At 43.0% G+C, this 26,615-nt stretch overlaps 1 long non-coding RNA gene across 1 annotated transcript; it reads left to right on the forward strand.

The window, feature by feature from the left end:
• Positions 1-468: 468 nt before the first annotated feature.
• Positions 469-11,276, forward strand: LOC102569792 (uncharacterized). The gene is made up of 4 exons (XR_002093371.2): positions 469-1,321; positions 6,991-7,073; positions 7,911-8,037; positions 10,057-11,276. It is a non-coding gene; the product is annotated as an uncharacterized LOC102569792 (long non-coding RNA).
• The last annotated feature ends 15,339 nt before the right edge of the window (positions 11,277-26,615 follow it).

Here is a 26,615-nt window from a genome sequence, read left to right on the forward strand (position 1 = left end):
GAGCCACTTCCCACCCGGTTCCCTTCGCTCCCCCTCAGCTGAGGCCGGAGCGGGCAAATGAGGCTTCCCGAGTCAGGTCCTCAGCAACTTGCTCCCCTGGATTTCATTCAGGGGAGGAGCAGCTGCCGCAAGCCCCGCACGTCTCCTCCCTCTCAGCCTCCGCACGACGCCCCCGCCCCCGCCAGGTCCCCAGCTCGGGAAGGCGCTGCAGTGCTGGGCAGGCGCAGGGGCCGGTCCCGCTACGAGTCCTGTGGCGCAGCCCCCCGCGGGCGCGCAATGCCACACAGGGAAGGCGCCCGGGGCGTCTGACTGCAGCGCGGGCCGGTCTCAAGCAGCTCCGTCCTGCGCCGTCGCGGGTGCCGGGGTCCCCGAGGTGCCCTCTCAGCCCTGCGGCGGGGCGGGGGAGGGCGCGGCGGGGCCCCGGTCCGCGGCCGCCGCCTGGGCGCCGCCCTGCAGCAGCAGGTCGCTGAGCGCCGCGATGTAGATCTGCGCCATCTGCAGCGTCTCGGCCTTGGACAGCTTCCGCGGGCCGCGCCGCGCCGGCACCACGCTCCGCAGCCTCTCGAAGGCCACGTTCAACGCCAGCATCCTCCGCCGCTCGCGCGCGTTGGCAGCCAGGCGCCGCCGCCGCCTCGCCCGCGCGCCGGCCTCCTTCCCCGGCGGCGTGGCTGGCCCTGCCGAGCCCCGGCACAGCGCGCAGCCTGCTTCCCGCGCCCCGGCCCCGCCACCCGCCAGCGCGGGGGGGGGGTGCCCTCGGGGCTCTGCGCCGCGCGGGGCCCTCATGGCGGCTCTGGCCCGCGCCGTCGCAGGGGCTTATATGGCGGCGGGGCCGGTGCGGGGGGCAGGCCCGACGCCACCGGGGCACTGAAGCGTGAGGGGTCTGCTCCCTCAGCCGCGGCCGGGGCGGGGCCCGGCGGGAAGCGCCTCAGTTCTGCCCCTTGCCCGGGCTCCCCGGCGGGCTCTTTCCCTCAAAACGCCCAGAGCCCCGCGGACCGGGCAGCCGGAGCCGCTGCCTCATTGCCCCGGAGCCGGGGGACGCGGGTGCAACATGGTGGCTCTGCCGCCTCCCCGCGGTCGAGGATGCTCCGCTAACGTCCCCCTCGGGCCAGAGCGTGTCTCGGCTGCGCGGGGCCCCGTCAGTGCGAGCGGACCTCACCCCGCACACAGGCAGGACCGGACTGGAAGAAGACTCAACCCTGGGATCGAAAGATCCCGTCACAACATGTGTCCGGAGTATCAGTCGTGCTGGTGTTCATGCAGAGCTGCTGGGACCTGTCCCCCACCTACAGTAGCTACTCTCCTGGAAAGCAAAAGATACCAGGTCCTGTTTGTCCCCCCAGCTGTTTAATCCGTGCGGGCTTCTGTTGCAGCTCGGGGGTGAAAAATATCAATAGACAAATTCAGAGTGGGGTAATGGTTGAAAAGAGCGCTTCAATTATAGGGACAGGAATAGTTTGATTTTTCCAATGGGAAACTACCTTTTTGTTTCCAAATGGGAGTTAACTGGTGACAAGAAAGGTGTAGAAATGAAACAGAGTATTTCAGACTTGTGGGATGAGATGTTTTGACTGACCTAACGTCCAGTCCTCCCGTGGGACGATGGGTGGTGGTGGGGGAGGGAAATGAGACTTCAATTCTTCATCTCAATTTGGGAAGGGAACGTTTATTTTCTTCAGAAAAATTCAGGTGAAGAGGGAAAAGCATTTCCTGGTCAGGTCTGTTTCTCATCAGTAATCTCTGATGCCCCTAGTTCCTACTTTCCAATGTGGAAGGTCCAGCTGCTAAGGCAGAAAAAAGGGTTTATCCCTACAGTGGTGATTCTCTTCTAGGCTGCTGCAGCACCTTTTCCCCTTTGTTTTATCCCTGCTACATTCTGAGAGACAAAGAGTGTTTCAAAATAATAAAGTAGTTGTATAAAGCAGGTGGTATTAAAACTATGTACATATAAATGAAAACAATGCCTTTGATGTCCTTTGTAGATTTTTTAAATTGCTTAATAGATGTTGCCATTATAGAATTATTTTGGATACTTAAAATTCTGTAAAAAGGATATCCCTCCTCATTACTCTAAATATGATTTCTGTTTTAACCTCATCTCTTCCCATGCAGTAACTGTCTTCTCAAAATAGCTCCGCTTTACAAAATCCTGCTGTTTTCCCATACTTATAAATGTCTGTTATATATTTTGTATGAGAAATGCTGATTCAGGAAAAGTTTATTTGGGCTAAAACACACAGGGTAGCACAATTTTAGCTTGGTTCTCATATTAAACCCCGTGCTATTTGCATTGGTTCCCATTTGCTTCATTAGAGGTGCTCTAAAGAGGTGCATTAGAGGCATTGGAGGTACTTGTATAGTACAAATCTGGTACTGCAGAAGTCAGGAATAGGGAATTCAATTTATCCCTAGTTTATACCATTTTCAAATCTACTCCTGTATATCATGCATGTCTACATCAGCAAACAAAAGCAGCCTAGTAGTTACAGTCATATTCTGATATAAGGGCTTCTTGGAGCAGCCCCCCCATTTGATTTGTGTCACAAAAAAGACTCACTTCTTGCAAAGTGAGAAACAAGCACCGTTAAATCATTTGGCCACTTTTAATTTTATCACTCTGTTACTGTACCTTTCTCAGAACTGAGATCCCAGTAATAGTGCAGTGCTGAGAGCAAGATAAGGTGACGTGCTGATAAAAGTGTCATGGTTCATTAGATCCTACTTTTTATTAACTGCTCACAGCATTGCAGCTGAATCTGACACTGGCGGGTGCTTTTCTAGTTCAGTTCTGCACTCAGCTCTTGAAAACAGAAGTCATGGGACAGTTCCACTTGGCCTCAGTGGCGACAGCACAGCAACCTGGAGATAAATCCACAGAAAAGTGGTTTTCCACTGGCTGTTTCTCTAGGCTGCTGCCACATGGCACTGTCCCATGTGCCTCTTTCCAGAAGGCAGGTGTGGGACTGGATCAGGAAAACATCGACCAGAGACTGATTTAGCCACTCCTGCTGCAGCCACTTGCTGATTCTGGAAACAGGCACACAGGGCAGTCTCACCTAGCTGCAGCAGTGTTGGTTTTGTAACATCCTCAACAGGGTCTTGTGGCTCCCTAGTTGAGAACCACTGATGAAATCCCTTTAAGGCTCAGATCAGTTGTAACAGTCTACCTGTTCCGTGAGTTGAATTAATGCATCTGTTTTAATTCTGCTTAGAAGCTTAGGTGGAGTTCACAGTCCCTTTTTCTGCATGCAATATATTTTTGGTTCTCTCTTAAGGAATAGAAAGAAGCAGTTAATCATGTTAGTCTGAAGTTAGGCAGGTCAGGGTAGCACTTTACAGACTTAACTTGTTCAGAGACATGAGCTTTTATAGGCTGTATCCTACTTCATCAAATGCCTATAGCCCATGGAAGGTCATGATTCTGTGATCAAATGAGTAGTCCAGGGGGAGGGCAACCTGCTGCACAAGTGCTACAAATGGCACAGACTGCCTCTGTGTAGCACATGGCAGATCAAGGAGGGGACGGGCAGCACAGTGGCAGACAGGGCTGAGAGCAGAGAAGCAGGTCAGGGAATGAAGGGCAGGGAGCAGAAAGCAGAGCAACAGATTGGTCAGGGGAAGGGGACTGGAGTAACACCCTGAAGGTGTGGAACTAATCTGTGGTGCTCCTGCCAAAAAGATTGGCAGCCACTGAGTCTGTAACATGCCACCCTGCTCTGCCATTTCATTAAGGCGGGTTGAGGTTCTTGGGGGAGGCATGTACTCAAATGCATTATTTATGAAGTGCTTACTTATTTTATCCCTTTCATCTCTACTTCCAGACCATTTCTTTCTATCTGCTGTGCCTGTTTCCCTCCGCAGTCAGCTCCTTTACCCCTGTTCTGGGTGATACCCAAATCATTGGTTGAAAGCTTTGGACATTTAAGGTCCCAATGTTTCCCATTTCTTTGGCAGAAACTCTAATCATCTGGACCCTATTCTCAGCCCTCCCTTTCTAAAATCACAGGCAAGCCCCTGAAGGGCATTTACCATAAACAGTCTCAATGTTAATAAACTGTTGATAGAATCTATGGATATTTCATTCCAGCATGAAAAAACCCTGCCTGTTTATCAGGATAAATCAAAACAGCTGTCTCCCTGTTTAATATGTCTCTTAATTCAAGAAGGCATAGTAAGGATACCTTGTGCATATAATAAATAAGGGATGTGAGTACTTGGATGATTTACTGCAACATAAACTTAGAGCAAATGCATGTATTTATTTATTTATTTAGATTTAAAACAATAATAAAAAAGCACCTGTCCAAGACACTAGGTACCCTATTATTAATAAAATACCAGTAGCATTAAAGCAATAATGTCAGCAGGAACTCAGCCAGCCAAGCATCTGCAGAAACTTCTTTCCTTACCCTACCCTTTTCCCAAAACCTGATCAAACCATTGTCTCTTGCAGCATGCCTGGAAGCTCACCAGTATCTGGACTAATTCAAGCCAAACTGGAGCAAGTTCCACATCCCTGCTGCTGTCACAGAGAACAACCTGCCAGCTACCTCCTCCCTTTTCTACTAGGAGACATCCAACTTAAGCAACTCTTCTGTTTATATCTGTGGCAGGAAAAGGAGAGAGAAAATACACAATTCTTTGAGAAAATCTACTGGGTATCAAAGGTCTTTACTGGTCATAACCAGCACTTACAGCTATCCAGAGGCCACTAGATAGTAAAGATCAAATATCATCATATATTCCCAGTGAGTTTATAGGAAAGTAGGCTGGAAGGGATCTCACAAGATCATCTAGTCCAGCCCCCTGCTCAAGGTAGAATCATTCCTGACTAAACCATCCTAGTCAAGGCTGTCTCACCTGCTGTTGAAAATTCCACTCTTGAATTCCTGCTCTTGAAATTTTCTAGGTAGCCTGTTCCAATGCTTTTCCCTCCCTCCCCCATCAAAAAGTTCCTCCTAATCTCCAACTTAAATTTCTTCTGCTACAGGTTGTGGCCATTGCTTTTTGTGTTCCCTACAGCCACAGTGATGCCTTGCACTCAGCAAGCATCTGCTTCAATTTTTTAATGTTTTTAAGGGTCACCAATCCCATTGCAATAATCTAATCTTGAAGTGACAAAAAAATAGCAGTGGCAAAATCCACATCTGAAAGAAAAGGTTGTAACCACATAGCCAGATACATGATAAAAAGCTGATGGGACACTGCTGCAACTGGGGGTCTAAAGTCATCTCCAAATTGCAACCTTTGTTACTAATGATTGACAGGCTTCCTCAATCAAAAGGATTACAAACAACTCACCTTCCTGAAAGTAGAGGCTTAACTACCAAGGTCTATCCCCTGGGTAGCAGGGGCTGGGCCAGCTGTGGCTGTTGTTCTTGCACCCCCTCTAAAAGCCCTAGTTACTTATCACTGGCTATAACAGTGCAATCCTTCATCTTCCTGACATGTTTTCACAATCCATTTTGCATACTTCAATCTGCCTCTAGGGGATATGCATAAAGTAGCAGGAAAAGTGGAAGTTGTGGGGCATGGTACCATGGGAAGATGATGAACAGAAAAGAACAAGCTTGGACTTAGGAGAGTTTCTACATGGGTGTATGAAGCTGGAAGCAATGGAGAAAATGAGATTTAGGGTAACTGGAATCTCAGGGTTGGGTAGCATTTTGGATTAGCAGTTTGCTGTAAAATGTGGCTTTTTACCCAGTTCAGAGGCTTGCTTAGTCTTACCACTCCCTTTCTTCTGAAGAGACTTAGTGGCCAGCCACTTTACTTGTTTCTGCTGCATGCTGGCTGCTATCTTGGAAGCCTCCAGGGAGACAAAGAAAGCAGGTAGAGACCTAACAAGCAATTTTCATAGTGTCCATAGGTGTCTGTCTGAAGGGGTATATTGCAAAAAAAACCCTCGACTACCTCTCGTTTCCTGCCTTCCCAGTTCAATTGCTCTTTGTTACTATGTCCGTGTCCTTTGATACAAATAATCTCTCTTTTCCCTTTCTGTCTATGTTCCCTCATCAAAGCTGTCTAAGCCCTGCCCTATGTGCGTATGTTCTTCTGTGGACACACTTCCCAACTAGGCGCTGGTAGGCCCAGTCCCAGCCTAGGAACTGCCCACAGGCAGACCAGAATTTTGTAAAAGGGGGGTGTAGGGGCAGCAGCTACTGCTGCAGGGGTAGCTGTCCCCCACTCCCCAATTCTTACCCCCTATCACTGAGATGGGTAGCAGCCAGGGACATTTTTTTAGGCCCCTGAAACATGTAAACACCACCTCCCCTCCATTCTGTACCCAGTGACACCTGTCACCCTCTCCCATTTGCCCCCACCCATTGCTGTCCACAGAGTAACTGGGGACAGCAGTAGCAGAAGGGGTAAATGGAAGGGGAGAGTAGAGGAGGTGCTGTTGAGCACAAAGGGGAAGTGGGGAGAGCGGGATTTTTTACTTGATTCAGGGACTTGAAAAAGAAGTCCCTGGCTTCTGCTTCCATGGGATGAAAAGGGGATGCGACCGTGCCACTGCACCCGCTCTGGATCTGCCTGTGGCAGTACCTAGATGCTTGCCTGCGTGGTCTAGTGAATGTTTTCCTTCCTGTCCTGTGTGAAGCCAGCAGGCAGGAAGCTGGTCCTCTCTTCTTTCACATTGCCAGTGTTGACTGCAAGCAGCCTTATCTCCCTGCCTTTGCTGTTGTGCCAGCAGCTCCCCTGCTCTGTGCAGTAGCTGATCTGAAGCCTCCCTGCAGGTTAACTGACTGCAGAGCTAGGCTTCAGGGCTGGCAAATGACTCGAGCTGCCTTTTCTGAACCCTTTTACAGGCTGAAAGGTTTTGAGAAGGGTGTGTGTTATATTTCCCTTTCTCTTTCCTGATAACTTATAATTAAAAATTGCATGGGGCTTTTTGTAAGAACAGAGATAATGGTTTGCCCTGGGGTCCTGCTCAAATTACTAAATGGGATAATTCCATTTTGACTATATAAATGTCCTCTGTTCTTTCAACAGAATGAAGGAGACATCCACCCATTCTTCTTTCTTGTCCTAAAGTATGGTGTATTATTGAATGCTTGCCTTGCTTCACTTCAGGGGTAGGTAAACTAATTCTTGTATCTGTGGCCTGCTTTTGCTTCCAGCAGAGGCAATGGCATGACTTCCTTAGATTTCATTGTGGGTAGGATCCTTTTCTAAAAGGCCCAACATGCTGTTTGTATAGGATATTGCTTGGCCCACTTAGCATTTTCTAAATCACAATCTTGGTGCCATGAAAATGCTGAACAAGGGGAAAGAAGATCATTATATTGTCTTTCTTCTGAAATTTGTTGAAAGATTGCAAAGCTGTTCATTCAAGCCTTTACAGGAGTCTAAATTAATGTAAAGGGATTTCACAACCCTATTTACTAGCCACTTTTAAAGTGCTTTTAAATGTCTTGTAGCTTTTAAAAGGTTTCCCCAGCTTACTTTCTAACTCTTATTATTAAATAACACATTGTGTGCTATATTACTTGTTTGGTTCCCCCCCAACCCTCTTCATGAGAGACATTTAAAAGAGAATGAAAAAAGCCCTGGCTCTGAGTGAATCTTTGCTGAAATCTAGGTATGCAGTTTCTATTTTAAAAATAGAATGTAGAGTTTTTTTAGTACTATAATACTGATGACTTGGCTGCAGTTATACATAGTTCTTCACCCTCTGTCCGAGTAATTTTTAACTGTAATGTTCTATTTTAAAGAAAGTTTTGTCAAAGAAGATACATGCTTCTAATGGCCTTTTTTCTCAGTGAAGATGGACTTTAAAATTGGTGCAGATGGACCAGAATGACTCAAGCATTATAGCCCTATAATTCATACTTGCTTGTGTCTTGTTATAGAAGTGCTGGTTAGGATATTATAATTAAGTTGAAATTCTTTTTTTTTTTTTTTTACTAAAGCAAGAATTCAACCCCTTTATGTGAAGAATGCATCACAAATTCTATGAATGAAGACCTGAATTTTCCTGAAGATCTGAAGTAAACCTATGAGTTTATTCACAAAAATTAATAACTGTGATTGTTTCTGGTAAGTCTAATTCTTCCCCACCCTCCAGATTTCTCAAGCTATTGCTATATATTTTTTGCATGCAACACTCACCCATTTCTAAAAATCAGCTCTTGAAAATTAATGTGTACTTTAAGAGAGGTAATATGGTAATAGTATTTATATTTCCTGTAACTTTAGATTCATAGCCAAGCACGTGCTCCATAAGGAGCAGCACAATAAGCACGCTTAGCTCCCTAGCAGCTGCTACTAACTACAACTTACCAGGCTTTTCAAGGAAAGAGATATTTTTTTTCTTCATTCTTCCTTTCAAACAGAAGGTCCATATCTCATTTGGAGGAATGTTATATGCTGGAGAGTATAGTAATCAGCTTGTTATTACCTCTTCAAAACTTCCATATAATTTTTTTTCAGAAAATTTTGAATACTAATGTGTAAGTTACTAGCAAAGATACTAATGACTAGTAGCAAAGTTACTAATGATTGTATTTGACTGTTATGATTATAGGATCAGCTTTGGAATTGAGCAGTATACATGCAAATTCCTCTGCAGCTCATGCTGGAAAAACAATGGGATAGTTTAAATTAGTTCCAGAAGGTAATAAATAACAAGCAAAGGACTTTTTTGCCTACTAGCTAAAGTGGGTTTCCAACACCTGAGATTCTAATGTTCACGTGTTAGATGTTTTTTACTGTTTGATTGACATAAACTTTAATTTTGGAGTAGTCTCTAGTATCTTTAATGTAAGAGGTAACCTAAATAATTGTAACAGTTCCTCCTAGTTATAATTTACATGCCATAATTCTACAGGTTGAAATGAGTTAATAGAGAAAGGAAGAATAAAAACCACTTTTTGTTTCTGTTAGTTGTTCTGTACACATATGGGAGAGATTAAGATTTAACTCTGTATCCCTGGACGGTTGGCCCAATCTTGCGTTTAACCACAGTTTTGCCTCAGTGGATCTCCTCAAAGGCAGCAGAACCCAAATGGTGATGTATCTCTGCAATAATGTAATCTTCACCCACTCACCTGCAGAGGGTGTGTCATGGTATAATTCATTGTACTTTAATGGTGGTAGGAGATGGTAACAGCATCTATATAGCATGTGTGTGCACATACACACAGGTACTTCATTAATTAGCACTTGCAGATATCTCATGTGAACTGCTTTTTGTATGCAAACTGCTTCAAAGTATTAAGTTCAAAATGATTTATTTTTGATTAAATGAAACAATTGCACTCTCCATGAGAGAGTTCAATGTGCCCTTCTCTATAAAAATCTGTGGTAGCTGAAGGAACAAAATGGCTACTGTTTCTTTCTACAAGCAGAATTCTTAGAAATAGCACATAGAAAACAATGGAACTACAGTTTCATAGCTGCATGCACAACAAGATCCTCTTATAAAATAAAGGTGCCCTTTGAACAGATTGGAAATCTATATTACAGACTGAACTCTGAGATTCTGGACTCCAGCTTGTCTCTAAAATTTGACATGGTATATTGCATGAAGGCACGTGCCTCATCAGGCTTACAGAAGTTATCAAAGAGCCAACATTTCAGATTTTTGGCAGGGAGTGGTGGGGAACCAAGGAAGTAAATACTTTCCCTGACAAACTTTGCAATTTATTTTGTGACACGTAGTATGCAACAGAAAGAAAAACCAGCTGTTTTTTAAAAACTCTGGATTTTGAAACAAAGCATAGCAGATAGGAAAATACCATGGAACCTATGACAGATATTAATATCCATCCAATGCAGCAAGTTTTATTTGAGCCTTTCTAAACCATGACTGTACAAATGAAGTGTTATGATGCACAGTGGCTGTTTAGGGGAGACATGTCTAACAATATTTTCCAGTTCTGATCTGGCCTGATGTTATGCACCATTCTGTTACAAGACTGAGGCAGTATGATGGAGTAAGAAGCATTAACTACGAGTCTTGTGCACTTAGTTCTCAATCTTCCCAGATATTGTGTGTGTTAAAGTTGCACCGTTGGACTTATTAGGCTCAACTTCTGTCTTGTTTCCTTTTTCCAGATGACTTCTCCTCCATTACTTTCTTGTTTCATCATCTTTGCAAGTCCTTGGGCTAGATCTTCAGTTGGCATCAGTCAATGAAACTCCATGGACTTTAGATCCTACCCACTGAGGCATTTGTTGCCCCTTTGAGTATAGTTCTTTGGTACAAACCTAATGCCTCACTCTTGTAAAAAATAAATAAATAAATAAAAGCAACACCCATCTATAGAGTACAATCCTTCAGTAACTGAGCAATGTCCAAGCAGAAAACTGTACAAAAGACATAGATTTTAATGTCTAGATTCTGATGGGTTATAAGAAGCAGAAGTTATTGTAAACAGTAATCCTTTTAGGTTTGGAGAGTGTATTGACAACCCTCTTTAGGCAGATCTCTACAATTATTGAACTGTATTGTCACAGTTATTATTAACCCCCCCGCCCAAAAAAAAAAAATAACCCCTGCTGTGTTTTTATAACTTGTCAGTAGAAAAAAAATAGCCTTTGGGATTAAAGTAGGGAACAAAGTTCCTTTTCAGGGCACAGTTATCAAGACATCCTTGCAGAGACAAATCTTTAATGTAAAATACATTGCTGTATGCTATTCAGAGTAATTTACTTTTTGCAGTTGTGTAAAGAGGTTCTTCCAATGGCTAAACCCAATGTCAAAGAGAGAAGTTGGACAGCTCCTTGCTGTCTGTCTGCTTCTACTATTCACTTTCTGCATGGCCTGCACCTGTGGAAAGCAATGGGAGACTTGCTATTGATATTAGCATGAACAAGAATGGATCCTGTGCTTATATGTGTATGTGCCTCTGCCTCTGTCCTTCTGTTCATTTCTCGCTCTCTGACCTGCCAGCTTCCGAGCATCAAAATAAGTGACAACCAACATAGGGAAAATAGATACAAAGTGAAGCTGAACTAGAAACCTCATTGATAGCCTGCCTGTTTTGAGCAGACTTTAAAAGACTAATTGATGGAGAAGCATGAAGCAGAACTTGCTGGCAGGGTGTCCCTTGCAGCCCTGCCCCATGGCCTTCTCTGTCTCACTTGGAAAAAGAAATGGTAACTCACATCCACAGCCTTCAAATTAATCCTATTAGACACTCTTTTGGAAGAAACAAAAAACAGCCAACATCCACTTTTATAAATCCAATGAGAGAGTCCATTATAAGACACCCCTCCCCCCCACATTTCTATATGCATTACATTTCTACATGGTCTTGAATGACAATGAACCAAGGTGGGGGGAAGCTGGATCTGTTTCAGAGATCTGGGAAGACAGGAGGGGGCTATGACAGCCTTGGCATGACTCTCAGGAGATCAAAAAGGAGCTGTCATTGGCATCAGTGTCCCCTGATGGGTCTCAAGTTTTACTGAGAACAAACTGTCCACCTCTTGGAGGGAGGGAAAGACTCCTCTTACCCAACTGAAATTCCCTAGCTACAAGCTGTTCAAGCCTATGCTGCCCTCCAAACACCCCTTCCTCAAGCAGGAAAATATCTCCTGGAGCATTTGGAGCACAAATGTTTTGCCAGTACAGTGCTTAGGTGCAAGCCTTGCACTTAGCCAGTTACTTTTGTCTTAAAAAAAAAAGGAGGGGGGGGTTAGGGCACTTTGAACTCTTTGCTTAAGACAGTTTTTAAGTAGCCTCTCTCCCCCATCAGTCCCCACAAACAATGCCTTCCTTCATAAAAGACAAATCTAGTGATTTTGACAAGAAGTCTGCATTTCCCATGCAAAGGGACATGAGCTAGAACAGATCTCCAGTGGCAACAACAATCTAATTTGGGGTTTGACTATGATTGTCATTTAGCTATTGAAGTCTTTTGTGCCAGTGAACCATGGGTTAGATTTCATATATGGGTTTTTTTAAAGAGCCATGGGATATAATTAGCTGCTTAATTTTAGAACCCAAAACACTTTTAAGACAACACTAAAACAAGTATGTTTTTTGTTGGTGCACATGCATGTTCATTCATCACAATGAGTCACTTTTCATCATTGCAACCTGCAGCTTTTAGAGTCTTTGAAATTTAGATTTTCTCCTATCCTGGAAAACAGCCACACCTGAACTATTACAAAAATCAAGTTTTGGCTTACTTATTGAAGGCCTGAGGAGAGGTAACATTTCAGCCAGGTCCCTCCACAGACATAGGACCCAGAAGAAAGGAAAAAAAGGTTGAAAATAGGAAAAAGAAAATGATCAGATCTGTGGAAGATCTACTTCTGAACTGAATATCTAAAGCTCCTCCACAGCACTCGCATTTCACTGGGAAATAGCATTGTTTTTGAAGACACAACTATAGCCATCTTATCTGTAAACTTCACAGTATTTGCAACAGAGTGAGGAAAAACAATTTAAGACTCAGGATGGGGATGTGGAAGGGGATTGTATGTTCTGTTGCATCAATGGACTGTTGGGGAAATGTGGATGGATGCTCTATAAATTATTGAGAGTCAGATTGTATTATTTTATTGTATTTGACCCAGCCCTCCTAACACTAGAACAGTTGAGGATGCTCTCACTTTATGCATTCTAGTGAAGCAACAAGAGGAGCCTTCACTGACTTTCAGGCTTTTCCTGCAAGGCTCTGCTCCTGGTGCATATTAGTAATGTTGGATGGCAGGAGTGTTGGGCTTTGATTTGAAAGAGAATAAGTGTTCACTAATTCCTTTTATAGATTCTGAAAAGCAGAAAATGACCTTTAGAAATAATTGAAACAGGAAAAGAAATGCAATATATTACATATGAAATGTTTCATGAGGGTGCGTAAGAGGTTCTTCTAAGTTCGTTGAACAAATTATTCACCTCTGAATGAACATTATAACCTGGCTCATGCTGAGCTATAGATTTGCTCATAAACAAAAATGTGATTTGTTAAAAGTGTTCTGACTTTTGATGAGCCTTGGTTCTGACCTGTGCTATGGCATGCGTATCACCAGGGAGTGTGCCAAATAAACAGCTGTCTGCTTAGTTAGAACAGGACAACTCTTCACTCCCCCAGCCTCCTATAGTGGTCCTATTCTTATTGCATCACAATATATTGTATTTTTCATATCTATTAAGCCCATTATTTTAAATAAATGTAGGCTCATTTACAACAAGCTAACATTATTTGAGGATATTCTAATTGTCTTTATAAATGATGACTAGGAGATCTAGAGAGTTCAAAGTCTTCAAAGTAGTGGCTAATGTGTACCAGAACATCAAGGACCTCATGCAAAGTTGATTGAAGTAAAAAAAAGACTTTTCTATTGCCTTAAATTAAAGCCCTTGTGCCTGTTGTTGTTAATCCAGCTTTAGACAAAGCCTCCCAGTAGTCTCTTTAATGTTTGTGCAGAGCTCAGTTGGTCCCCATTAGTCTATATATGGAAATAAGGGTCATACATACATTTTGCGTTCAGGGTCTGACCTTTCTGAAACTTGACAATTTGATCTCCCATGTTATAGTTTGGACCTGTCTTTACGTTATAGGCCAGTCTGATAGTTCTAAGTTACTCTGTCACTTCCCATTTTAAAAGCCTGTTTTCAATTGCTTATAATTTTGCAAAGCTTAAACTAGAGCTTTATCTGAAATTTTCTATGTTGGGCATATGGATACTAGAATTGAAAGCTGTGACGTGTGTTAGCATAAGTCATTTTACTGCTAACAGTTTTTGTAACACCCCAGAAGATCATGGAAAGTCAGCACAAACTGTTTTGTTGATCAGATCTGACTGCTACCATTTGTCTGCATTATTTTACCTTTTGGCCTTGGGTAACATGGTCATTTTCTAGAAGGGCTTAGAAATCAACTGCTGATGGTTTTCTTTAGTCCAGGCTTTCCTTTCTTATCTAGATTGGTAATAAAACTTATGCTTATTTTTAAATTCCTCCAAACACCCATTGGTATTTTTTTTGTTGTTTGGTTTTTCTGGTGTGTTTTACAAGAGCTGCCTCTTGGCACACAAGAAAAAACACAAAGCACAACAGAAAATAACCATATCTATCATGTTGTATCATTAAGGGATTAAGTTGATAAAATGTGTCATTCTGATGCCAGACAGTTATGTAGATAAATTGATGTTGACCTTGTCTCTCCTTCAGTGATCCATCCTTCTTCTGTGAAAATGTATAGGTGCAATTTCTCTTTCAAGAAAATATTTCTTGTCATGTACACCATAGGCAGGGAAATTGTGAACTAGTCTATTGCTATTTATTCCCTGGTCACTTTCAATACTTAGGCCACTCTATATTGGCTGCATTATCCCTTTCTCTGCCAGATATTCATCATAGGGGTTTTTTATTGCAATCTTCCCTGAAATTGTGAAAATGTGTTTATTTTTTTAAATCTATGTTAATGTCCACAGAACACACAATTTTAGCACTCATCATATTACAACAGAACCAGTGTGGACCAAAAAAAGGGAATTAAGATGGGGAGTACGTTTTAGAAGACTAGATCATTACATTTCTCCCCTGCATCCTAATGGGTAAATTTATCACAAAAAAATCTTTATATCTCAGTTCTAGCTCCATTCTAGCCACAGTGAGCCACATCAAAGATACAATTTAAAGCCAAATAGTGTCCAGTATCATAGTCCAAATTTCAAAATGTAGCTACAGTCAAAGGCCCCTTAACCATCATGTAAACATGCTCTGATAAATTAACCAGTAAGTGGACTTTTGGAATGTGCCTCCGGTCTCTCTCTTTCAAACTTCTACCAGAAGTGTGAAACAGAATGTGGACATTAAACCAATTGTTTTCCTGGAACAGATAACTTTCAGAACTCTGTTACATTTTGTTCTTTTCATATTTCCTACGCTCTTTTGTGATCACCTAGATAATTCTAAATGTAATTCTAAATGTTTTCCCATGTTTTACCTCTCTTGCAAGATGACAGTGGATCAATGAAGAGTTGTATATTCCAGGCTGAGCTGTAGTTATTATGGCCACCATCTGAATCAGCTGAAATTAATTCACTGCAGTCCTTCATCAATTACAGTAATTTTTAAGAGTGCTGTTTCTCAAAACATCTTCTCATTTGGATGCATTTTAAAACAAGGATCACAAAGCTTTTTGTGGAGTACATCTCTGGCACATGGATGGTGCTGTGTGCCATAATAAAACATTCAATAACTGCACTCAATTGTTGGACCCTAGAATCAGTTATAAAGTGCTGGTTGTTTGTAGCCAAGTGGGTAAGTAAATAGTTAATCAGGCATATACTGTAATAATAGGAGACCTTTGTATCCAAGGGCATGTGGTGGGCCTTGTCTCACTTGAATAGCTCTTTTATTAAAATGGCTGTATTATCAATTACACTTTTTTAAGCTTGTTTTCTTCTACATCAATATCCATTGTGTTTCTTTTGTCCTTTAATGATCTTACAATTGATCTATTTCCTCTTTGATCATGGTTAGCTGACCAAAGGGAGGTTGGCATTCCTCTTCAGTCACCTACTTGTTGATTTCAATTGTTAAACATAGTTTCCCTGGGCTTATTGTTACCAATTTTCATGGGTTTAGTTTAAATTAGGAGATCAGAGACAAAATTGCACCTCAAATCCTTAGTGGTAATTAGAAAGAGGAAAAAAAGTGAAAAGCATCTCATCCCAGCTGTAAAAGTTTTGATACAAACTGAGACTCAAAATAATGAGTGCTATTTCTTTTTTAAAAATGCCATAATAAATTGCTGAAATAATTTCAGATGTGTTTGTATTTTTGACAGAACCAGCTGAGTTTATTTCACTCTATGCTCCTAGATGTTGAATGAGTTTTGAATTCCCTACAGGAAACAACATGACTGTTGCCAATCTGATCACCTGGTTTATCATACACATGTGGTAAGGTCATACACACATGATTTGAACTCTGCCACTTTGTATGCATTCATTATGATATGCTGTGCAACTACAGGATCACATGTTGCTTTTCAAATGTTAGATTATTAGTTCCCCCCACCCCCCTCCCTCCCCTCCATTGTCTCGTATACCTTGTATTATCTTTAAAGTCTTTATATATACTTCACACAATTTTAATTATCATATGAACCAGGATATTCTGAGTAACAAGCTTTTCATATATAATACATTCTATTCTCTTTTAACAATTGCCCCGTTAACTTTGACACTGTGGCTCGAAACAGACTTCTGACGAGTGTGATCAGATATGTTGCAATATGCCGCAAAAGCTTATAGACATCGCTGGGTGCCACGTGTCAGCTTGAGGTGAATTAGCATGCAGGGGAAACCACCGCTTGCAGATGTGCCCCTGTGCTGAGGAGCAGGTGAATCCCCTGCAGGGGATATTGCTGGTACAGATCTGTAAATGGGGAGGGGGAAACTCCCATAGGGGTTCCCCCCCTCCAAACTTGCAGACATGTGCCCTGTGTTGGGGTGCAGATACCAGTGCTGGGGGAATCTCTCTGCAGGTCATTTCCCTGACACACGTCTGCAAGCATGGAGGGAAGAACTCTCATACAGGGTCCCCACCTCTGCATTTGCAGCCCATGTCAGCAGCAGCCTACTTCCAGTGACTTGGGTGGGGCTATCTGATTTACACCATCTGAGAAGCTAGCACATACTTCAATTATTAGCCAAATCAGTTTTTATTACAGATTTATTCTTGAAAATGAGAAGCAAAGAAGTCAAGTATGGGGATATTAATCCTTATACCCTTTGTTAATTAATTTGAGATCTAGAGAGGACAAATGTGCTGAGTGCTAAATGATAATAATATTATTATTAGGCTCTGACAATTTAGCACAGTTCTGTTTTCTCATATAAAAGGTAATGTCTTAGGTCAAAGATATTGCAACGAAGATGTTGTGGCTCTCTCAGAGTTTCTAGATGCACAGTTGTCAATCTTTAATCTAGCACTAAGGTCAAGTAGTTGTGCTAAGTACCAGAAGAGACCCAAGAAAAAGGATGAATTCGTACCCTTATTCCATTCACACAGAATTATTCCATGGTTGCTTGAGCCACATGCTTAGAGTAGCCTTGTGTACTCTTATTGCAGCCCTTCTGTGGTCATGGGCTGTGGAACGGCTAAAAGGTAAACACACACTGGTAGATTCCTTGGTCTTGGCCCTTTCATTACTCAGACGTGTTAATTCATCCAGTGTCCCTGCCAGTGCCCAGTGCAAAGTCATCCAGGGACCCCTCAAAGAGATGGGTTTTTCAGTGTGCTTGGGGTGTGCAGCCCATTCCTTGCATGCTGCATTAGAGGAGAAGAGGGAGGAGCAGTTGGAGCAGCTTATTTATTATTGAAAGGCCATAGTAAGTAATCACTACTGGTTTCACTTAGTGACAGGTTGTATGTCTGTGGCTTCTGGGTTAGTAGTAAATTACCCAGTTTGGGAGAAATCTATGCACTAGACACAGTTATGAGTCAGAGACTGCAGGAAAACTGGCTCTGTATTCAAGAGTGCTAGGAGATTACAATCACTGTGACTGCGGTATACTACAAAGACTAATTTGCTAGCGATATGTGATCTGTGATAGATTATAATCTCCAATCCAAGCTACCAAAAGATTCAGGAGAATGTTGCATGTACAGATATTTAGAAATGGGCTGGCCACAAATCCTGAGAGTTCTAATCCCTGTCCTTCTGCACACACTGGAAGGAAAAGACCCCCAGTTCTGTGCATTGGAGCTACTATATTCATGGTTTTGGATGTGTTTGCCTGCCTAGCTGAGAATTCTGCTTGTTAGTACAGTGAATGATAGAAGGGCTTCTGGGTACACTAACCTGTACAGAATCCAACACCTCCCTCTTCTTGCTATCAGAATGGCAAAAAGGCACTGTAGCCTGGGCCAAAAGTTCTTGAGTGAACTTTCCAGAACTCACTCTCCTGAAGCAATCCTATAATAACAGATTGGTTGATGTGCTCCCAATAGAGGGAGAACAAGTCCAGGAAATAACCAGATTTCACACATAAGCCTTCAGATATAGTTGGAAATAACATGGAGAGAAACTATGAAAAACTGTTGAAAGGAAATTAAGTGCACATCTTACTGTAATCCCTAGCCTGATTCATGACAGAGGACCAGATTCATCCCAGGTGTCTCTCCCATTATTTTAGAGCAGTTAAGGCAGTGATGAATTTCACACTCACTGTTTTTGGGAAAAAATATTTGGGGTTTAAACAAATAATATGAATCTCCATTTTCCTTCAGAGGATTTAGAGTACTTTACTTGTACCCCTTAAAATCAGATTATATAGATGTGGAAATTCAATATGCCTCATGATTCAAGTATCTGGGAAGCTCAAACACTCTTCACTCTTTCACGTTTCATATAGTTATAACATAGCAATGTTTTTTTGCGTGTTTGTTTGCATCAAGCCTGACCCTGCTTTCACCGAAGTCAGTGGCAAAGCTCTGGCTGACTTGGAGCCCTTAGTTATATTAAAAAAAATGGAGTCAAATATGATGTCAGATTGATAAAGTGGCTAATTGACATAAAGCATAACTCCTTATGCATTTGGTGAGATGCCATTTCCAAGTGACGGTTATCTGTTGATACCTTAAAATCTGACAACAGTATTTGTTTTGGCATATTCCCACTTTGTAAACTGTTACCCTGTTGGTTGTTATTCCATGACGACCTATGATGATGCATAAATCAGTGGTGTATATTATACCAGTTGACTTTATATATATTCAATTTTTAAGAGTTATTTTTTCCATTATACTTTATTTTCATCAATAAATATGTGTTAATTCAAGCCCTTAATGTAGATGCTGGGAGAGAATATAGTTTTCTAAATTATGATAGCACTTAATTAACTCTGTTCTGAACTGGCTCTTTCTAATACACCTACATCTATGCCCAGGGCTGTCCCTGGGGGGTGGGGGGGGCGAATCGGGGCAACACCCCGGGCCCCATGCTTTGGGGGGCCCCGCGGAGTGGGGCAGAGCAGCGGCAGCATAGAGCCAGGTTGAGGGGTGGCTCTGCATCCAGCCGCTTGCTACCCCACCCCCTCAAGACCATGATGCTGGTGGCGGCAGCTTCTTTGGGTCTGAGGCCTGGATTGGAGTGGGGACGGGGCCCCGCATGGGCTGATTTGCCCCGGGCCCTACATCTTGCTCGGGTCAGCTCTGTCTATGCCACAGTGCAGGGATAAATAATCAGTTAATTATTTTTTGTGTGAAGAGAGGCTTCTAAAAACTTGAGACAGATTTGCTGACTTGATGCATTTATCTTACATTCAGTCCTCAGTGCCCAGGCAGTGGCAGGATTTTTAACCCTGAAGATCAACTGTGGGACTGAATAGCTCAGGTTTGGGAATGAAATTATGAGGCTTTTATCATTCATAGATTTCATAGACATTAGGGCTGGAAGGGACCTCGTAAGATCATCAGGTCCAGCCCCCTGCCCAAGGGGCAGGAAGTCAGCTAGGGTCAAAGGATCCCAGCAAGATAAGTGTCCAAATGTTTCTTAAAAGGGTCCAGAGTAGGTGCTTGTACCACCTCTGGGGAGCCTGTTCCAGGCCATGGGGGCTCAGACAGTAAAGAAGTTTTTCCTTATGTCCAGCCTAAAATGGTCTTGTAGGAGTTTGTGACTATTGGACCTTGTCATCCCTTGGGGTGCTCTGGTGATCAGGCATTCCCCCAGATCCTGATGCACACCCCTTATCTACTTGTAGGCTGCCACCAAGTCACCCCTGAGCCTATGCTTCTTCAGGCTGAAGAGTCCCATAGATCGCAGCCTTTCTTCATAAGGCTTGTTCTCTTGCCCTCTGATCATGTGCGTGGCTCTCGTTTGGACTCTTACAATCATGACCCCTAAGTCTCTTTCAGTCATGGTGCTGGTGAGCATAGCCCTGCCAAGCCTGTAAGTGTGATGCAAGTTTTTATTCCTGAGGTGGAGCACTTTGCATTTCTCTGTATTGAATGCCATCAAGTTTTCATCTGCCCACCTTGCAAGCCTATTGAGGTCAGCCTGGATTACCAACCTATCCTCAAGTGTAGACACTCTTCCCCAAAGTTTGGTGTTGTCAGCGAACTTGGTCAGTCTGCTTCTGACACCAGCGTCCAGATCATTTATGAAGACATTAAAGAGTACAGGTCTGAGAATGGAGCCTTGGGGGACACCATGAGTCACTAAGTGCCATGCTGATTCAGTTCTGTCAACTACCACCCTATGGAGCCAGTTCCCCAGCCATCAGACTATCGAGAAGTCAAGGCCGCAGTTTCCCAATTTTTCCTTGAGGACATCATGGGACACCAGGTCAAAGACTTTTTTAAGGTCCAAATAAATTATATCAACCTCTTCCCTTTTGTCCAGGTGATACATCACCTGGTCATAGAAGGAAATGAGTTTGGTCAGGCAAGACCTATCCACAACAAACCTGTGTTGGCTATCCCTCAGCATGTTGCCTTCTGTTAGCCTGTCAAGAATGGTTTCTTTGATAATTTTTTCCAAAATCTTCCCAGGGATTGAAGTCAAACTAATTGGCCTGTAGTTTCCCAGGTCTTCTTTCCTCCCTTTCTTGAAGATGGGCACCACGTTGGCCCTCTTCCAATCTTCAGATACTTCACCCAGGCGCCACAAATTCTTGAATATCCTTGCCAGTGGCTGTGCTATGATGTCTTGCCAGTAAGCACTGATCTGAATTAAACTAGTAGAAGTAACATTTCCAAATCCTTACCATCTGGCTTATTTAAATAGGCTGAGGGTCTGAGTTAAGTTTCCAATGGGCAAATGAACATACTACTCTGAAAACCCACCTTCCCATTTAAATGTCTGCCTTGTTGGCTGTCTCAGCAGAATGGAAAAAAATGGAATTATCAAGGATATAGGAGTGCACTCTCTTCATTGGTCCATGGCTGCATTTAAGAAGTCCTTTCCTACTTTGTGCTCCTGTAACAAGGTATTTAGGAGAATTTGCAGATTAATTGGAATCTGACAGGACCTCAAATTTGCGACCTCTAGGCTGTCAACTGTGTGCTTTAGCACCTGTGCCTCCATAGTCCCTGGTAGAAAAGTGAACTATTGGTAACTGAATCAGTGGGATAGGTCTAGTGTCACTGTTTATGGCACAGTATGACCAAACTATTTATGCAGTATGGCTCAGTATCTACATCATTTGTCTCTTTACTAGATCATTGCAGTGGCATTGCTCTTTGAAATACTGAAAATGGGAGATTTTGAAAGGCTTTTGGTGGGGGTTATGGGGAGAAGTGTTAAAATGGTATAATTAAAAAAATAAATAAATAAAATAAGTCCCTGGGAACTGGTGTTATTTTCTGGTCCTGTTTCCAAAAATGGAGGTTAAGATGCAGACTTAGCTCCTTAGTCAGCAAAAGAAGTTTCTATTAGTGCATTAAAAGAGGATTATGAGACAGTTCCACGTGGTATTAAGGATCTTCTGGCTGCTCAGTCATTGACTGGAGAGTTTCAAACAAGTGAGTTTAGTGGTGACTTTATTTGCTAATTTCTCTGGTCAGGGGTAGCCAACCTGTTTTGTGTACCACAAGTGGCCCAGAAAGCCTCTGTGTGGGGCACACAGCAGATTGGTAAGGGGACAGTCATATTGAGAGATAGGGCAGGAAGCAGAACAGCAGATCAGACAGGGAGCACAGGGCAGGGAGCAGAAAGCTGAGCAGCAGAATAAGCATGGAAAGAGGATTGGAGTGGCACGGGGGAGGGGGAGCAGGTTTAGGATTACTTTGTGGCATGCTGGTCAAAAGGGTTCCAGGTAGTCACCAGTGCTTTCATGCCTTCTCTGAAACCATGCTTGCTACCAATGAAGTTAATTGGAGCTTGCTGAGGAAGCTACTGAACCATCAAAATATTATGAAGTGTTGTGAGTGTGCAGCCATATTTGTACAGTTAGAGATTTCTAGCAAGTTTAATATCTATGCAATGACCTCCTTCATTTCCAACTCAAAATGCTAACAAATCATGACTCTAGCACTGAAAATTCATGAAATTTAAAATTATGTATATGTATTGGGTTCTTTTCCTTTGCTTTATAGTTTCTGAACCCGTAAGGTACCCTTACATCACATTTGCAAGCTTTTTCTCTGTAGACATAAGGATTAGAAATTGATCTATTTTAACTGAAAGCTGAGATTCTTTTCTTAAACTCTTGTAGCTGGCTCTGGGAGAAAAATTCTAAAAATTATGATAATTGGCAACATGGGAACTCTGTCTGTGGGAGGGTAGTGGAAAGACTATCTGTACTCTTGGGGTTATCGCACCATCCACAATTGCACCACATTTGTGGACGGACACCATATGGTGGACGGATACCATATGGTGGAGACCCATATGGTTCATTGGAAATGGCACTGTGATTATCTATGTACAGTGGGAATTATTTCTGAGCAGGGACATGTGTTAGGGGCATAGTGATGGCTCCAAATGTTCATGTATTTACTTGGTGACATTTCTTCCAAATGTGAATAGAGTCACATTGTTTAGGATAAGATGGGGATGCCTGAACTAAACCTGCTGCCTTCTGTGAATTGGTGAGATTAATTCTTTAGTGCTTTGGCTAATCCATTCACTTAAGAACTAAGTAAGTAAGTAAATAAATAAATAAATAACCCTTTAAATCCTAGTAATTTACTAGGCAGATTGAAGGAATATTATCAAGCACAAGATAGACTTTCATTCATTTAGTCAATAAGGAGATATATGGTATAGAATATCAATTAAAAAGACATCAATAGAAACATCAAAGAGTGTTTTAGTTGAACAAGCCTCTAGTTCTAATGTAGAAGGATGTAAAACAATAATTAAGATAATAGATTTCATTGTGAAGGACATACTGAGTTCAGCCAATCTGGAAATTTACTGTCTATAGTCTTATACTTAAAAGCAAACAATGGTGAGACAGATAGTTTAGTTTAACTTTTCCAGTGATCCCTTTGAAACTGGCCAATTGTCGCCTTGGGTCCTCCACGATCCACTGGCTGGAAAATTGGCTCCGGGGTCGGACCCAGAGGGTAGTAATTGGTGGAAGTCACTCATCGTGGTGTCCTGTGACCAGTGGGGTCCCCCAGGGCTCTGTCCTTGGACCCATACTGTTCAACATCTTCATTAATGATGTGGACACTGGAGTCAGAAGCGGACTGGCCAAGTTCGCCGATGACACCAAACTTTAGGGCAAAGCATCCACACCAGAAGACAGGCGGATGATCCAGGCTGACCTGGACAGGCTCAGCAAGTGGGCGGATGAGAATCTGATGGTGTTCAACGCCGATAAATGCAAGGTTCTCCACCTTGGGAAAAAAAACCCGCAGCATCCTTATAGGCTCGGCAGTGCTATGTTGGTTAGCACTAAGGAAGAAAGAGACTTGGGGGTCATCATTGACCACAAGATGAACATGAGCCTGCAATGCGATGCTGCGGCTAGTAAAGCGACCAAAACGCTGGCTTGCATCCATAGATGCTTCTCAAGCAAATCCCGGGACGTCATTCTCCCCCTGTACTCGGCCTTAGTGAGGCCGCAGCTGGAGTACTGCGTCCAGTTTTGGGCTCCACAATTCAAAAAGGATGTGGAGAAGCTTGAGAGAGTCCAGAGAAGAGCCACGCGCATGATCAGGGGTCAGGGAAGCAGACCCTACGATGACAGGCTGAGAGCCCTGGGGCTCTTTAGCCTGGAAAAGCGCAGGCTCAGGGGTGATCTGATGGCCACCTACAAGTTTATCAGGGGTGATCACCAGTATCTAGGGGAACGTTTGTTCACCAGAGCGCCCCAAGGGATGACGAGGACGAATGGTCACAAACTACTACAAGATCGTTTCAGGCTGGACATAAGGAAGAATTTCTTTACTGTCCGAGCCCCCAAGGTCTGGAACAGCCTGCCGCCGGAGGTTGTTCAAGCGCCTTCATTGAACACCTTCAAGATGAAACTGGATGCTTATCTTGCTGGGATCCTATGACCCCAGCTGACGTCCTGCCCTTTGGGCGGGGGGCTGGACTCGATGATCTTCCGAGGTCCCTTCCAGCCCTAATGTCTATGAAATCTATGAAATCTATGAAATAGAACCAAGGAGGGGATACTTCCCCTCTATGTGGCATTGGTTAGACTGCATTTGGAGTACTGCATTCAGTTTTGGGTGCTGTACTTCAAGAAGGATGTTTATAGACTTGAGAGGATCCAGAGGAGGGCCACTTGTATGGTTAGGGGCTTACAGGACAAGCCCTATGAGGAGAGACTGAGGGATCTGGACCTCTTCAGCCTCTGCAAGAGAAGGCTGAGAGGTGATCTTGTGGCTGCTTACAATTTCATTAGGGGAACACAGCAAGGGATCAGAGATGCTCTGTTGACCAGGGCACCTCTTGGGGTAACAAGGAACAATGGTCACAAACTGACAGAGAGCAGATTTAGGCTAGATATCAGGAAAAACTTCTTCATGGTAAGGGTCGCTAAAATTTGGAACGGGCTTCCAAGGGAGGTGGTGCTCTCCCTTACCTCGGAGGTCTTTAAGAGAAGGTTGGATAGGCATCTGGCTGGGGTCATCTGACCCCAGCACTCTTTCCTGCCTAGGCAGGAGTTCAGACTCAATGATCTGTTGAGGTCCCTTTGGGCCCTAGCATCTATGAATCTATGAAAAACAATACAATTCTTTAGCAGGGAGATGGATGCTGCGTGAAATAGGCTTTCATGGAAAATAGGGGGGGAAGCCTTTAGAATATTTGTTCTTGGGAAAGATGGTTAATCTGACAATGTCAGAGCTTCAAACAATCTGCTTAGCTACATACCTGAGGCAGAACAGGAAGTAGTAATGCAAACTTCACTGCACTGCCACCAGTATACCTTAAGCCTGCCTTGCAAAGTAAGATCCTTTCCAGAGGCAAGCAAGTAAATGATTTCCAGGCCTACTTAGTTCTGATATCTCTGCTGAGATTGCCCAAATGGCACCAGCTAGTACCAACTGTTATAGCAAAGGATCCTTTGTATTAGCCACTCAGTAGACAACAGAGGATGACTGCTTTATTTTCCCAGCTCTAGTTTTCAACATAATTTACTCTCTGCAGAGCAAGAGGAAATCCATTAACTGTACCAAGAAAAAAGGAAAAATGTTTACATAAAATGCAGACGGAACATGATCTGTCTAGGCTGAGTTACCATCTGTATAAGTGCAACAAGCAGGATTAATGATAAAGGTACATGCCTGAGTATGTCAGACCTGTGACTCTCTACTCTTGTCCAATTGCTAGCATCAGGATCACAATGATTATTTTTGTGAGCTATTGCTCAACAAAATCAAAATAGATCAACTGTACTTTGTAGAATTAGATAGTAGACCCTATGCTGAAACATCAAACGTGATATGTAAAGCTCCTGGCAAAAAATAAAGAAAAATGTAACCAGCCTTGTCCTCTTTAAATCTAAGTGAGGAAAGAACATTTGGAGTACCCATAAAATAAGAAGTGACTTTTTAAAAAGATAAAAAAGCAGCAATATGTCATTTTGGAGCTATTTTGTTTATAATGCAGAATTGCTTTCTGATCACACTGGTTAGAAATAAAAAAAAAAAACTATTAAACAAACCCATTCCCTTGCATGCTGTGAACATAGGCACCTGCCTGATACAATCTGCATGATTTATTAAGATTACAGCATGCTTGGGATCAGATGTCTAATAACGTGATCATTGGAACTCTGGAGAAGGAGAAAGTATGCAACTTCTATTGCCCAACCCTGGAAACTGGTAGCAGTGTAAACCAGACTAAAAAAGAACAGACTATTGAGATTAAGGTATCAGACTACATGCAGAATGAAAAATCATTTTGAAAACAATACCTGTCTTCATACAATGGTTTCCATGTGTATTTCTCAGTAGGGCTGTACGAAATAGCATCGTTCTGCTTCAACTTCGGTTTCAGTGGAACAGTGTTTCATTTAAAGTTTTGTTTCGTGATCCTCCTGTGATCTGGCAGGCAGATCAGGGGTCTGCACCCCTGGGAGGAGTCCATCAAAGCCCCGCAGCCCTCCTGGGTGTGCAGGGGCCCCCTGATCTGCCTACTAGATCACAGGAGGCTGCTGCTGCCGGCTGCGACTGGCACTGGATGCAGCCCACACCCGGTGTCAGGAAGATTGGTGTTGCCTCTGGACCCAGTCAGTAGCAAAAGCATGCTGTCATCTGGCAGCCATATCTGGGGGCCCACACCCCCAGGAGGGCTGGGGGATGCGCCAGTATCCTCCTGGGGGGTACAGCCCCTGGATCTGCGCCGGATGACAGGAGGCTGCTACTGCTGCTGGCTGGGACTGGTGCTGAAGGCAAAGCCCGGCTTTGAAATGTGAAACATTTCAAAACTTTCAAAATGTTTTGAGTGCCCTTGTTTTGTTTCAAAGCTGTTTTGAAGCCTTTTGTTTCATTTCCATTTTGCTGTTTCGATCTCAAAACACATTGAAACAACTTTGAAATGAAATACCTGGCAAAATTTTGCACAGCTGTATTTCTCAGCTCTTCGCAAAGTAGATAAGCAACATTTGTCACATTCCATAGGGGAAGAAACTGAGGCACAGAGAGGCACTTACCAAGGTTATTCAGCAAGTCTCTTGATTTCCAGTCTACTCACTAAGCCCACTGCCATTATTGTAGGAACATTTATACCATGTGCTGTGAA

The sequence above is a fragment of the Alligator mississippiensis genome, chromosome 6 (genome assembly GCF_030867095.1).
Source record: "Alligator mississippiensis isolate rAllMis1 chromosome 6, rAllMis1, whole genome shotgun sequence".
NCBI lineage: Eukaryota > Metazoa > Chordata > Crocodylia > Alligatoridae > Alligator > Alligator mississippiensis.